This window comes from Cupressus sempervirens, chromosome 5 (assembly GCF_028749045.1).
Source record: "Cupressus sempervirens isolate cs-2001-9-10 chromosome 5, ASM2874904v1, whole genome shotgun sequence".
In the NCBI taxonomy this organism is placed as follows: Eukaryota; Viridiplantae; Streptophyta; class Pinopsida; order Cupressales; family Cupressaceae; genus Cupressus; species Cupressus sempervirens.
Window position 1 is genome coordinate 848700834 of NC_143122.1, and position 13531 is coordinate 848714364.

Genomic DNA, 13531 nt, shown 5'->3' on the forward strand with positions numbered 1-13531 from the left:
TCATCAAGTACTAGCAAGCTAAATGCATCAAGAAAGATGTCTTTGATTTCTATTAGTGCTTCCCTCTTCCTATACTCATTCTTGAGTATCTCCTATTTCTTTTTCCTTTCCAGTGCCTATTGCGCTTCATTTATCTATGCTAGGTTCATTGTCTTGTATTCATAACTTGGTATGACTATTTCTTCATCAAGTTTAGGGTCTCCATAGTGAAGTGCCCTTACTACCTTGGTGGAGCTCAAGCTCGATGCTAAAATTTGCAGTGGTATGACATCAATGCTCAATTGCTTAGTAGGAGTCCCTGAGGTAGGCAGATAAACCAATGTTTGTATTGCCTCTTACTCTCTTTCTTTCAGGGTTTTCTCCTCTTCCTTATCTTCTTCACTTCTAATTTGATCAATTATGGTGATTAGAGGAGGTGCAACTTGGCTTTGTGCTATAGGATCCTTTTGTCCTATCTACTCCTTTACTGACTCCTCAATAGTTGAAGTTATTATCACTATGGAACCACCCTTAGCAGTTGTGTCTTGTGTTGCTTGCTCTTTTGGTTGATCACTTGTAGCTATAGAAGGTTGTGAAGATGGTTCTTGTGTGCTCACCTTTTCCTTGGTAGTTTCAGCTACAACCTTTTGTAACTCTTCTACACTCACCAAAATAGGATTTGTACACAACTATGATTGCAAAGTTGTTTGGTGAAGGATCTTTTTGAGATCCTCTGTAGTCAATGGATTAATGTTCTAACTTGAGGTGTTAGGAACATCCTTTACAATTACAATTTCTTCAAATTTAGGTGTTGTATGTGGAGGATTGGGTGGTGGCAATTGTGTGTCTTGGTAACTCTGTTCTTGTTGTTGTTCCTCAACTATTGCCTCATCACCTTGCTATGTCTCTTTCTCTACTATTACCTCTTCCTTCTCCTTTGCTCCTTCTTCCTCCTTGTCATTTTCCTCTCCTTCCTAATCATCATTTCTTCCCTCAAAGGGATCTTCTTGTCCTTCTTTGACAATAGTTAGCCCATAAATCAATTTCCATGTTTGTGTGGACTTCTTTACAACATCCTCAATTTTATTCTATAAAATGTATAAAATTTCAAAGGCTCTATATTTGGGTGAAAATTTGCTCCTATGTTTCTTGCTAGTCTTACTTATTTGACCTTTTGTAAGGTCTAGCATTACATGAGCCAATGTTGACTCCCTTATTTTCTTTTCCATGTTTAGGCAGTAATGCCATTTATTTTCAACAATGGAGCTTAGCTCCTTAGGCATAGAATTGTCAAGTTCAAGTGGAGTAGTCTTGAACTTGGCTATCATAGTGTAGATAGACTCTTCCACTATATTATGCTCTACCCTTAATAATTTATTAAAATCAATGGTTTTCAATCTAGTTAAATCTGCATTATCCCTAATGTTATCACAAACATTTTTAAAGTTAGATTTGGTGGTGTGACTTACCACTCTAAATTGCTCATTGTTAGATTCTATTTTCTCTTCATCTAACTTTGGAGGTGCCACATATTTTCTTCATATCTTTTCTACAGGCCCTCCTTACTCTATGGCTTTTTGCTTTTCCTTTTCCTTATCATCTTTTGTTGTTGCCCTTGTGTCTACCCTTATAGTAGGCTTGGTTGGGCTTGGCTTAGCTACTTTCTTCTTCCCTTTGGGCTATACAATGGGCTATTTTTGTGCCTTTCTCTTCTTATGTTCTACCTTTGGTGCTTCCTATTCGACACCTTCTTCTTCTTCTATATCTCACCCATGCCTTGGGTTAGTGCTAGTAGCTCTTGTCCTTGTTCATCTCCTTCTTCTTTAGCTATGCCCTCACCAAATTTTTCCTTTAACTTCTTTACAAGTTTTTTCTTTTTCTTTAGTGTGGAGGTAGTCTTCAACTCCATGTCAACCTTTGATCTTACCACATGAAAAGTCCCAAAAAGTGGTGCACTCTTGTCCACTTCTTCTGCTAATAGTGTTGTTATAGCTTGAATATAGGATAATCAATATCTACAAGAAAGCATACATCATTTACATGTTGCTCAACTAGTGAAATAGGTACCTCAATCTCTATTGCATGGATTTCTTGAAATTCTCAAAATAACTTGTCATAAGAGTTTCAAAATTAGCTCCCATTTGTTCAATATATTCATTTACTTGGGCTACTATGGACCTATTGGTTTTCTAGCTAACTTTACCAAAGGATGGAAATTCATTTTGTACATAGAAGAATATAAAAATCAAAATTGCACCAAATTTGCATTGAACTCCCTTGGTTCTCCTTATTGCTACTATGTTTTCATTAATTTATTGTACTTGCAGTTCTGCAAGATCATAAGTATGATCCTTTTTCACTTGTTTGTACCCAACATCCATTGCAATGCATGGTACACTATTGAGTCTTCTGGATTGATAAAACTTGTGAGAAATAACCCTAATAGTAAAGTCAACAAGAGGGTATTGGATAGTATCTATAGTCATTCTTCTCTTGTTCCATTTGGCACCTGTGTTCCTCTCAATTGCTTCCTTAGAGTCACTTTTGAGGGTCTTTGGCCAATCTAGGGTTGGATACCCTATTATCCTATGAATTGTCATCTTTGATATCTTAATTGGGCCATCTTCTAGCCATAAAATTCCATCATGAATCAAGGTAAGTACAATTCTAATCCATTCCATTTTGAAGATAGTGGGGAATTCTAGGACAAGAGTCAAACCCTTCCTTTCAATGATTTGGTATTCTTCCTTCAAAACTCCATTTTCAAACAACCTATCATATGCTTCTCTCATTTCCATATCTCTAATGGATCCTATCTTGAAGTTGTAACATCTCCTAATATCTTGGACCATAAATACCATAGGAGGAATAATAGATAGGGCTCCAGCTGGGTTGTTTTTGTATGCCACTTCAGGGATTGGCTAGAAATTAGGTTGTTTAACTTTGCTTGATATAAGTTGGACCTCAAATGGCTCTTTCTATTGTGGTTTCCTAGAGCTAGAGGTCATTTGTGCTATCTGGGGTTTAAACATAAAGAAAATATGAAACTGCATCGCTTGACACTAGTATAAATACCTTGAATCAATGAAATTGTGCTAAATCACTATTTAAATAGGCTCAAATGCTAGATTCTCTACTTTGAAATAATTCTACACTCTTCTTCATCTTTGTTATTTGTTCATGATGAAGAAAATGGTTAAAAATGTGATCATATACACTTATTTCATAGCATTTAATGCTTAGTGTGTTTACAACTGTCTACTTGGCTCCTTAAGCATTTCTGCATTACTTGGCTTCCATTGTCTTTCCACAACTCAGCATTTACTGGACTATCTCTCGCTCAGCTTAACCTAAAATTTCTCTTCTCTCAACTTCTACTACCAACTTAGTTGTAACTAATCATTCAACTTATGCTGACTTTGGAAATCAACTTGGCATGTGTTAGATCTTTACTTGGCATCTGAAGGCAACTCGACAATACTTATGAAATCTTGAAATTTTAACTTTGCATCTCTATTCATGCTAATTTCTTCTTTTCATTACTTGTCTTGAAACTAATGTATAATAAAGCTTTGTATATCAGCCCCACATACCTTTTGTTGCTTAATTTGATGAAGTGTGACCACTTGACCTTTTAGGTGAAGTGATCCCTTCATTTGATGTGTTGCTTCCATCTTTCTTTTTACATGTCTTATTCATTTCTCCTCTGATGTGTTCAACATCTACCTTTTCTTTTCCTTTGTTGAACTCTAAGTTGGGTTCCTTTGACCTTGTTGGGCAATTCCTATTGATATGACTATTCTTCAAGCAACTAAAGCATATAGTCTAGCTGAGCCATCTACTGTAGTTTCCATTGAAATGTTTTCTTATGAAAATTTTAGGGATGTGCCCATATTCCTAATAGTAACAACAACTATACCTGGTGTTGTAGTCCCAATTGTAGTGATGTCCATGATTATTTCCCCTTGCTAGTTGATAGGTGTCCACATAGGCTTTGATCTGCACTCAAAAGCTCTATGTCCATACTTCTTACAATTGTAGCAGTGACCATCAAATCCTGGTGTTCTGATAGTCCTAGTCTTGCAATCATGTGTTTGATGTCCTTGCTTGTTGCACTTGTGATAGTGACCCATATTCTTAGGTTTGTCATGCTGATGGGCATTCTTGCTCCTACACACATTAGAGATATGTCCCTTTTTACCATAGAAATGACAAGTAGGTTTAATATTCTTTCCTTTGTTACTTCTTTCTTCTGCTATCTTGGATGACTCTCCTTTTCAATACTAGTGTATCCTAGTACTAAAGTATCATTGCTTGATCTTGGTGATTTTAGTAGTTGTTCAAAGTACTTGATGGCCTCATTAGGTTTATTGAAGCTCTCTACAATTTCCTTCTCTCTTTTTAGGTCATTTTGCAATTGTTCATTTTGCATCATTAGTGTGGAGATCTCAATATCCTCAATATTTAGTTTATGATGTGCATTCATCATCTGACTTAAGGTGTCTAGCTACATGTTTGAAATTCTTGCAAGCTCAATTGACCTTTCTTCTAGTCTATTGGTAAGGTTTCTCTTGTCTTCTCCTAGCATAGCCTTATCTTCAATGGCTCTTTTCTTCTATTCAGTTTCTTCACAAAGCATCATGGCTTGTGATTCTTGTTCAATCTTGAGAGTTCTGATCTCTTCTACTTGGGCTCTATTCTTCTCCATTAGGTCTGCTATTGCTGCATCAAACTCTTTGGAATCTCCATTTGCAAACAATTTTGAGTTGTCAATCTCCTTGTATTGTGTATCATTCTCAGCTATGGAAATCTCTCTTCTTCTCTTTAAGGATTTTCTTAGTTCTTCTCTTGCTTCTTCCAAAGTATGTAAAACATGTTGTATATCAATCACCTAGTTTTCTATGACCTTCCCAATTTTGTAGATTTCCATTTCCAAATCTTTTCTCCAAGTTGTAAGGCTCCTCCTTGTGAGAACTTGGCTCTGATACCAATTGTTGGAATTTACAAATGGGAAGATTTACTTCTGAGAGTTGGGGGGGGGGGGGGGGGGGGGGTGAATTATAAGTAACTAACTTTAACCTTTTAAAACATTATAGTTGAGATCATTCACATGCATTTAACATATCTACTTATCATGAAAAATAAAGACATGCATGAAAATAGATAACACAAGATTTTGGTCACCCAGAAACCCTCCAAAATGAGAAGGTAAAACTGGGGTGGGGATGACACTAAAAAATTATCACTAAATGATATGTAACTATTTAAGGTTACAAAGTTTGACCAGTTTCAGTGGTCTTCCCTGTGAAAGGCCTACCCTATTAAAGGCTTTTCACTCTGTTAAAAGTGACCTAGTTAAAGGATTTACAAACACTCACTTGGAATGTTACCCTATTAAAAGATTTAGCACCTTGTTGAAAGGCTTTACAACATGGCTATTAGACCAACCTATTTCCATAGGATTTTTGTCCTAATACAATGGCTAGAAAGTATTAGAATCTGATGACTTGATGACTGACAATCTTCAATTGCTGATTCTAGATCCTTGTTCTGCTCAATCTGATCTAATCCTTCCTAATCTGATATGTCTCTGCTTGAACTGCTAATGCTTTGTTCTAACCAACCAAATTTTGTAATGTTGCTCTTTCTCTAAGTCTTTACACCCCTTTGAAATTCACTAGCATTCCATATATCTCTCTTATGTACTCACACAAATTATGGTGTTTTTTCCTTCTTTTAAAGGTTTAAAAGACTCAAGGTTAGGTATAAATCTACAATCAATATTCATTCTTCTTTTCTCGCTCAATTCTTTCACTTTTCCTATTGGTTGCATGCTTTCTCCATTTTTCTTATTGGCTACATACTACAAAAGATTCGATCTTGTCTTCAAGATCCTTTGAGATTCATCCCGAGTCAGCTCAAAAATGGTTTACATATGAGTTTGTGAATGCGCAAACTCATATGTTGATTCTGTGTTACTCAACACTTACTAATTGCTGATGCTCAACACATATAGGAATTTTGTCTCACTTGGCATCTATAGTAACTCTATCTCACTTGGCATCAATACTTTACTTGGCACCTATGTTGACTCAACATCACTTATCACTCGACACTTGATACTTTCTCGGCACCTGAAGTTTACTTGGCACACACTATAGCTTGACATTTGTATTATACTTGGCATCATCTTGGAAATTGGTTAAGTGTGTTGACACTCAATTGTCAAAACTAATGAGACCAACAAGGGGATGGGGAGACTAGTACCTTTCATGTGGATGTTTTTCTAGTATATGCTAAGTGAAATGAATGTATTAATGGTTATAGAAAGAAAGTTTTATTGAATTTGAAATCTAGAAAAGGGAAGTAGCAGGTGGTTTTAGTTTCATAGATTTGGTGAACTTGAATTTGTACAACCTTGATTACCTCTTGATGACTATTGAATTTATAACAATTGAAAGAAGCTAACCAAATAAGAAATTTTTTCATCTAATATGTAGATGCTCATTTAGATTAGCTAGACATGCATCACATTTCTTTTTATCTTCTTATTAATATTTGGTAAATAAAGAAACCTTATTTTCTATAGATATTCAATATTTTAGTAATAGATATATCAAACATTGTTTTTTAATGCTTATGTGCACATTACATCTGTATGATCGCAAATCTAGCTCCATAAACAATCATTGTCCATATTCACCATGGGTTCTTTGTAAGTATATAACCAACAACATCAATTCTCCTGTAAAATAGGATTTATAGATTAAAAATAATAGTGGCTTTTTATTTGGGTTTTCACTATACTATATCTATATCTCAATATTTTTCAAAAGATCAGATCCTTGTAACATGTAAGTTAATATGGGTAGTGCCTCAGATATCTAGCTTGAAGTAGTTACATATCCAAATGTTACACCTATTTGACAATCCTATGAATTAAACACATATATAAAAGAGTGTTCCTTTCGATGATATGAAGACTATTTTGTTAAGATAAGTTCTTAAATGGCCAATTCAATTCATGGAGGAGCCCTCAGTATTTGGAAAAAGCACTTCTTTCATTACTAATTAGTCTATCTAAGACATATCTTCAATATTTATCTTTTCATATTCCCAATTAAATTATAGATATTTATTTAGCTTTAGATTGTTTGAAATTTTTTGATTTATTTAGCTTTAAAGTTTTCAATAGTGTATAATCTTGATGGTCACTATAGTCCCCATATTTGAAATTATGGTCTCATAACTATGTTATTATTGTAGAATTCCATTTGGAAGATCACCACATATTTTACATACATATGTCATTATTATTGCAACATCCCTTACCATAGTTCTTTGACACATCTTTTACTATTTTGATTTTCTGGCATTGTCATACTTTGAGATTGTTCACTTGGGGTATGCTATCCTTGTTTATTTTCACTATAGATAATTATTTAATGTAAACACTAAGTAACTCAAAAGAAAATCCTAAAAAATGGTACAAACATCAAGGAAATCCTTTATGACATATAAATCTACAATAGGATAAACATACTTGTCAAAATGCAAATAAAATAATGTAGGAATTGCAATGTGGATATGACTAGAATTTCCAAGGTTTCATTCTTTAGTTTGACCAATAGCATGTATAATTCACTACAACATGAAATCTAGTGTCTCTTTTATGTCACTAATGTAGATTTACTCATGATGGTTTATCTATACCAATTGTATGTGATGTCCCTAGCTAAGTGATGGAAACTCTATCTCACCCATGCTATGTCCTAATCTATATTGACTCAAATTATTGTGTAATATATGCTTGCTTGGAAGATTTTTCTTTTTCTTTTTCTCACATACTCTTATCCATGATACTCAACTTTTGTTCCAAAGTAGTGCATTTTTTATTGCACAAATCTAGCTCCTTATTTTCACCATTTAAGACCTTGTCCATGACTTACATGTTTCTATGAGTTGCTAAAAATTCAAAGTACATTTCAGTGATGGACTCCTACAACTTAGTAATTTGATATTTGGAACCCTACTCCAAATTCTCCAAGTTATCCTACACTTCTTTCAAATGTTATGATTGTATATATGAAAACCTAATCTATTAGGACCATGCCTAAAAAAGAAAACATTAGTTGTACATGTATATCAAGATTTGAGTAAAATTGAAATACAACTAATCTACTTGAGTTTTAAAACTAATGCAATTGAAAGGCTAGAGTTCCCTTGCAACCTCAGAGTAGCTCAACAAGGGCATCCATAAGAGGCATTGTTGGTGTGCTCCCCTCAAACACAACTATGATCAAATACCATGGTATTGAAAGTATGAAAATGAAATGATGAACCTATGCTAAAATAAATGAAGAACACTTCAAGGAATAACTATGGAAACAATCATGCTTGAAAGTATTCAAATATGTGAAGGTGAATACAACAAGTCAATCTAATGATGTAGTGCTAAATGAAAGTGCAAGAACAATGCAACAATTTAAACAACTACCAAAGGGTTAGCAATAATCTCTAAAAATCTCTAAACTTAAACTTGTATGATAACAATACAATGGAGGAGATGAGAAATGCTTGAGAAAAGGGCTCTATTTATATGCTTGAGGGAGATCTTGAGGAGGTCGCATCTATGTGGCATCCACATAGGTGCCACAAAGGAGACACATGGGCTAAAGGAAAAGCCATTCAAAATTCAAAAGGAGCCTTTATAATTTAGGTGGCTCAAGGTGTGCTCACATATGTGTGAGCAAACTTGGGGAATGGAGTAGGGGAAAAAGGTGTAAGAGTAACTTTTTGGAGAGTTAATCAAAGGGGGCTCCTTGGACTTTGAGTTGTTCACATATGTGTGAGCAACCACTTAGGGGATAAAAGGTGTTTTTAGGACAATAAAGTGGGTTTTGCAAGTGGGTAGGCTTAGAAGGATGAGAGTGATGGGTGGTAGGCTAGATTTTAGGTGGGATTAGGATTAAATAAAATAGGATTTAATTTAATCATAGAATTAGAAAATTTAATAAAGCGGAGGGAATTAAATAAATTGAAATTTATTTTAAAAAGGGATTTATGGAGCACTTTGTATTAAATAAATGTAATACATTAGGGGGAAGTATTAAAATTAAATTTAAATACATTAGGGAAATGAACATATTTAATTAAATAAGTAGAGGAACATGAAAAATACAAATATTTATAAATAAATAATTATAGTGTCAAGAGAGATATTAAATTAATTAATATAGTGTTTAGGAATATTTTAAGTGTCTACATTTTTCCCTCTTTTATGTAGTGTTGGGATGATATTGCATCAAAGAAAAAAAATACAGGTACCCCAATGAGGAGAGAAGTCTCAAGAGTCATGGCATAGTGATGATAAGGGAGGAGGGTGCCCCCTTGAGGAAATGAGGTGAAAAAGGAATATATTTTGTCCCATTTTCTCAAAAATAGACATGGGAAGGAAAAGGGAAAGAAAAAAGGCTTAAAAGATGACCTTGCATGACTTGTCGATAAGACCAAAATGAAGCAGGGTGAATCTAGACATGCCTCCTAACTACATGAATTCATGGGATTTAGTTGTGTTAATATGGGAGAGAACACCCTAGTTTGATATTACAAGAGGAGTTATGCATCAAATACTATAGTAGTATAGATGGCAAGGTTCCTTTGCATGGACTAGACTCTTAAAGCACATGTATATTTCATAGCTATGATAGAAAAAATGATAGATACTAGAAAGGTTTGGGCACACCCAAACTCTTTTTAGGGATCTTGGTGGAAAGTGTGCTAACCTATTGCCCCTAGTGAGAAATGTATAACCATAATTCAAAGCCAACATAGATGTACTAAAGAATCATGAAAATAGATCATATCACAAAATGACATGTGCAGTCAAGTTAAGCTATTCAAATGATAGCAAGATATTGAAGATTGAGGCACACTTTTGGAGACTATCAATGACACACAAAGATAAAGTCAACAAAAGACCTTATGAAAAAGTATTCATTTATTCCATAGTTCTTGTGATGAACTTTATTTTGATGGTGAATCAGTTAAGCCTATGTAGGAAGGATGAATCCTGTAAGGCAAAAATTAATTGTTTGATTAAATTATACTAAAATGTTTATGATTGTTTGTTGGAAATTGTGTGAAAGGAAAAAGGTTCTTAAATCATTTAGTCTTAGTGTGAATTTGCATAAGTTTGGTTTGCAATCACTGTTTTGTTAAGCTTAGTTTGATGGGTTAAAGCTCAACATCAGGAGATTAGATGATGAATAGAAGAATTTGGACAAGATGATGGATGAAGGAAGAACTTGATTTGATTAGAAGAATGATTTTGATAAGGTTGGGTTATTAAAAAAAAAAATATTTAGATAGGATGGAAATTAATTTGTATAAAATGATTGGAAGAAGGAAATGTGGTTAGATTAGGGGATAAATGAATTGATTGCATGAATTGGAAGAAGTAAAAAATTGATGGAAGGTAGAATAGATTAGAACCAATGGAAAGGGAGAATTAAGGAATGATAAATGGATGGGAAGGATTGGGAGGCTTTTATGGATGGGATGATATAGGGATGAAATGAAATGTGAAAGAAAATGGGGGACCAAAGGATATGGAATCAGACAATGGGGAGCTAAGGACCATTTTTCAAAGGAGTTCAAATACCCCATACAAAGGATAGGAAAATAGAAGGAAATATGGTGGGAAAGGATGCATGTAAATGGAAAGATGGCGTATAAAGGATATATATGGAGGAAAATAAGGTTCATGAATTTTTTCCAAAGAATACATGGATATTATTACTTTGTTTATTATTACCATTTTGGTTCCTCTATTTTCGATCTCAAGAAAGGTATGAAAGTGGAAGAGATATGAATATAGGACATAAGAGGGAGGGTATGAATTTGAAATGGAGGAAATGCATGGGATAATTAAGATCAAGGACATATGAAAGGAGGATAGGATTAAATAACACTATGGATGGAGGATGGAGGAAATGAATATAAAAAATACTATGAGATGCAAGATATGTATAGCATGTGAAGATCAAATATTTAAAAGGATGGTGGGAGTATGTACAATAATTTGTGGATAATGAGAAAGGGATATGAAAGGTGCATATGTATGGATGAAATGAAAATGATCATCAAGATCAAAGTTGGAAAAGGATGATGAACAATAAATGGAAATATGGAAGATATATAAGGAACTGCAGTATTGATGAAGCTTGCCCCTAGTGTAGAGTGTAAGTGGAAGAGGAAAAGCGCATGGTTGGATAAGTGGAATTTTGAGACACTAGTGGTGGTTACTAGTCTATCCTCCTACTAGATTTTATAATCTTGACTAAAAGTAGTAAAGGATAATCAAATTTTTTGTAGGCACATACATTTTAGGAAAGATGTATTATGAATAACCTATCACATTCAATGGAATGATTGTAGTAGATTATCTAGATGTTTTCTAACTTCTAATTCCATTCTAAATGCATATTAGTCATCTAAATGCATAAGTGGGAAGGAAAGAATTTTACATATGAAGGCAAGTGGAATTGCTTTATCTATTAGAAATAGCTGAAATGGAATTCAACAAGTATCAAATAGATTCACATACATCATTCTTTAATTTTCAATGAAACTATTTAGCATAATATGCAATGTACAAGAGAGGAAGTAGAATCATATATGAAAAAGTAAATGGAATGACCTCTACTACAATTTCAAAATGAAATGGAATTCACTTAATTATCAAAAGATCACATATAATTATCCTTCAACTCTTAATACAGAACTAAACTATTACATGGACCAAAAAACATGAAAAGAGAATATTGTAAATAAAATTACATAATCATTGACTCTCAACTTTTTTGACACATGTTATTTCCAATGAAGTTACATTTATAGTTCTTCATTATCTTTTAATTTTGGCATGGAAAATTAGTGTCTCTTTATTTTCTACTATTTCACACCAAATTGCTTATTTCATATTCCAACAGTCACTATATTTTCAAATTCTATCCATTGATACTAAACCATTGATCATGATTTAAATTTTGAGACTTTCCTTTATAGTTTCCACTATTGGTGCATCAAGTACACATGTCTTTCTAACACTTTCTCACTATGAAAATTCTCCTGACAACTTTTAATAGTGTGATGGTAATGAATGTAGATATTGCTTTAATCTGATGATGATAATAGAATGATGTTGAGTCTCTTTGTTTCACAGTGTGGGTCCACCTTTCCAACAAGGTACATCATGGCATACACATGGCAATACTTTATTCACTAAAAGATCTGACATTGGCTTTCATGGTACCTCATGACTATTTTGGGCCCATCCAAATACATGTTATCATGATGCTTGGTTGCATAAATTATCAAATGAGCATCTTTACATAGAGACATTATGACCTCCATAGATATTTTATTTGATGGCCAAAGGCATCCAAATTTCTTTTAATATGGAAATGGGACCCAATTTGATAGGTAAGCACAACTAGCCAATAGCAAGCATTCTTTCATTCAATTGACTTAAACTCTACAGACACACAGATTAAATTTTAACCATTGATTTTGTTTCAAAAAGAGTCATACCACCTTTGACTTATTTTCTTCACCATTTTTGTATTTTTAAGTATTTATTCTGTATTTAAGCTTAGTTTTGAACTATGCTCATGATTTGCATATCAATCTTTAGCCTCATTCTTTGATGTCCTCTACCATATTTTCTTTGTACATGCCTGTGATAATGTATCCTCCTCTAGATATAGATATTTGACCATGGAATTAGAAACTTTTAAAGATGAAGAACTCCTTCTCAACATGAATCATTTTCTTAGACATGATTAGGAACAAGGAATTATGAATCATTAGAAACATCCAAACCTCCTTCTCATTAGGAAAACACCTAAAAAACCCTTCCAAAACCTAATCACCTATCCAATAATTAATGTATAGCTCATATGATTCCTGCACTAGGTTAGCTCAAAGGGAGGATGAGAAGAAAGACCATCCTAAGAGCAATATAGACTCATACTCAAGACTTTAACCTTTGACTTGACTTCAAACCCTAAAGCAAAAACATAAGGACTTAAACTTAGGTAACAACTGGCTCTAACTAGGGATTTAAGCATGACAATTCTTATAAGAATCCAAGCAATCTCTAGTTCCCAACAAAGGGTGACAACTTGAAAACAAAGAGAACAAGCTAAACTAGGAAAACAACAACCACTGATAAAAGAAAGAATCTAAACTAAAAAAATGCAAGAAAAGGAAACCTACCTATCTAAATACTACTCAGGGTTTACCTACTTCTCAATTTTTCATTTATACAACTTCAAGTTCTATCCATTATAAGAATATGGTAGGATTTCTCTAGTGGGATATGCCAAATTATTTTGATTTACTTATGTGATCTAAAAAGGTCCTTTCCACAAAGATTGGAACTTAGAATAAATACCTCTTATTTCATGTCTCTTATGCCATAACGACACCAAGTCACCTTCCATAAATTTTCTAAGCCTTGCTCTTCTATCAAATTTTTTCTTTATCC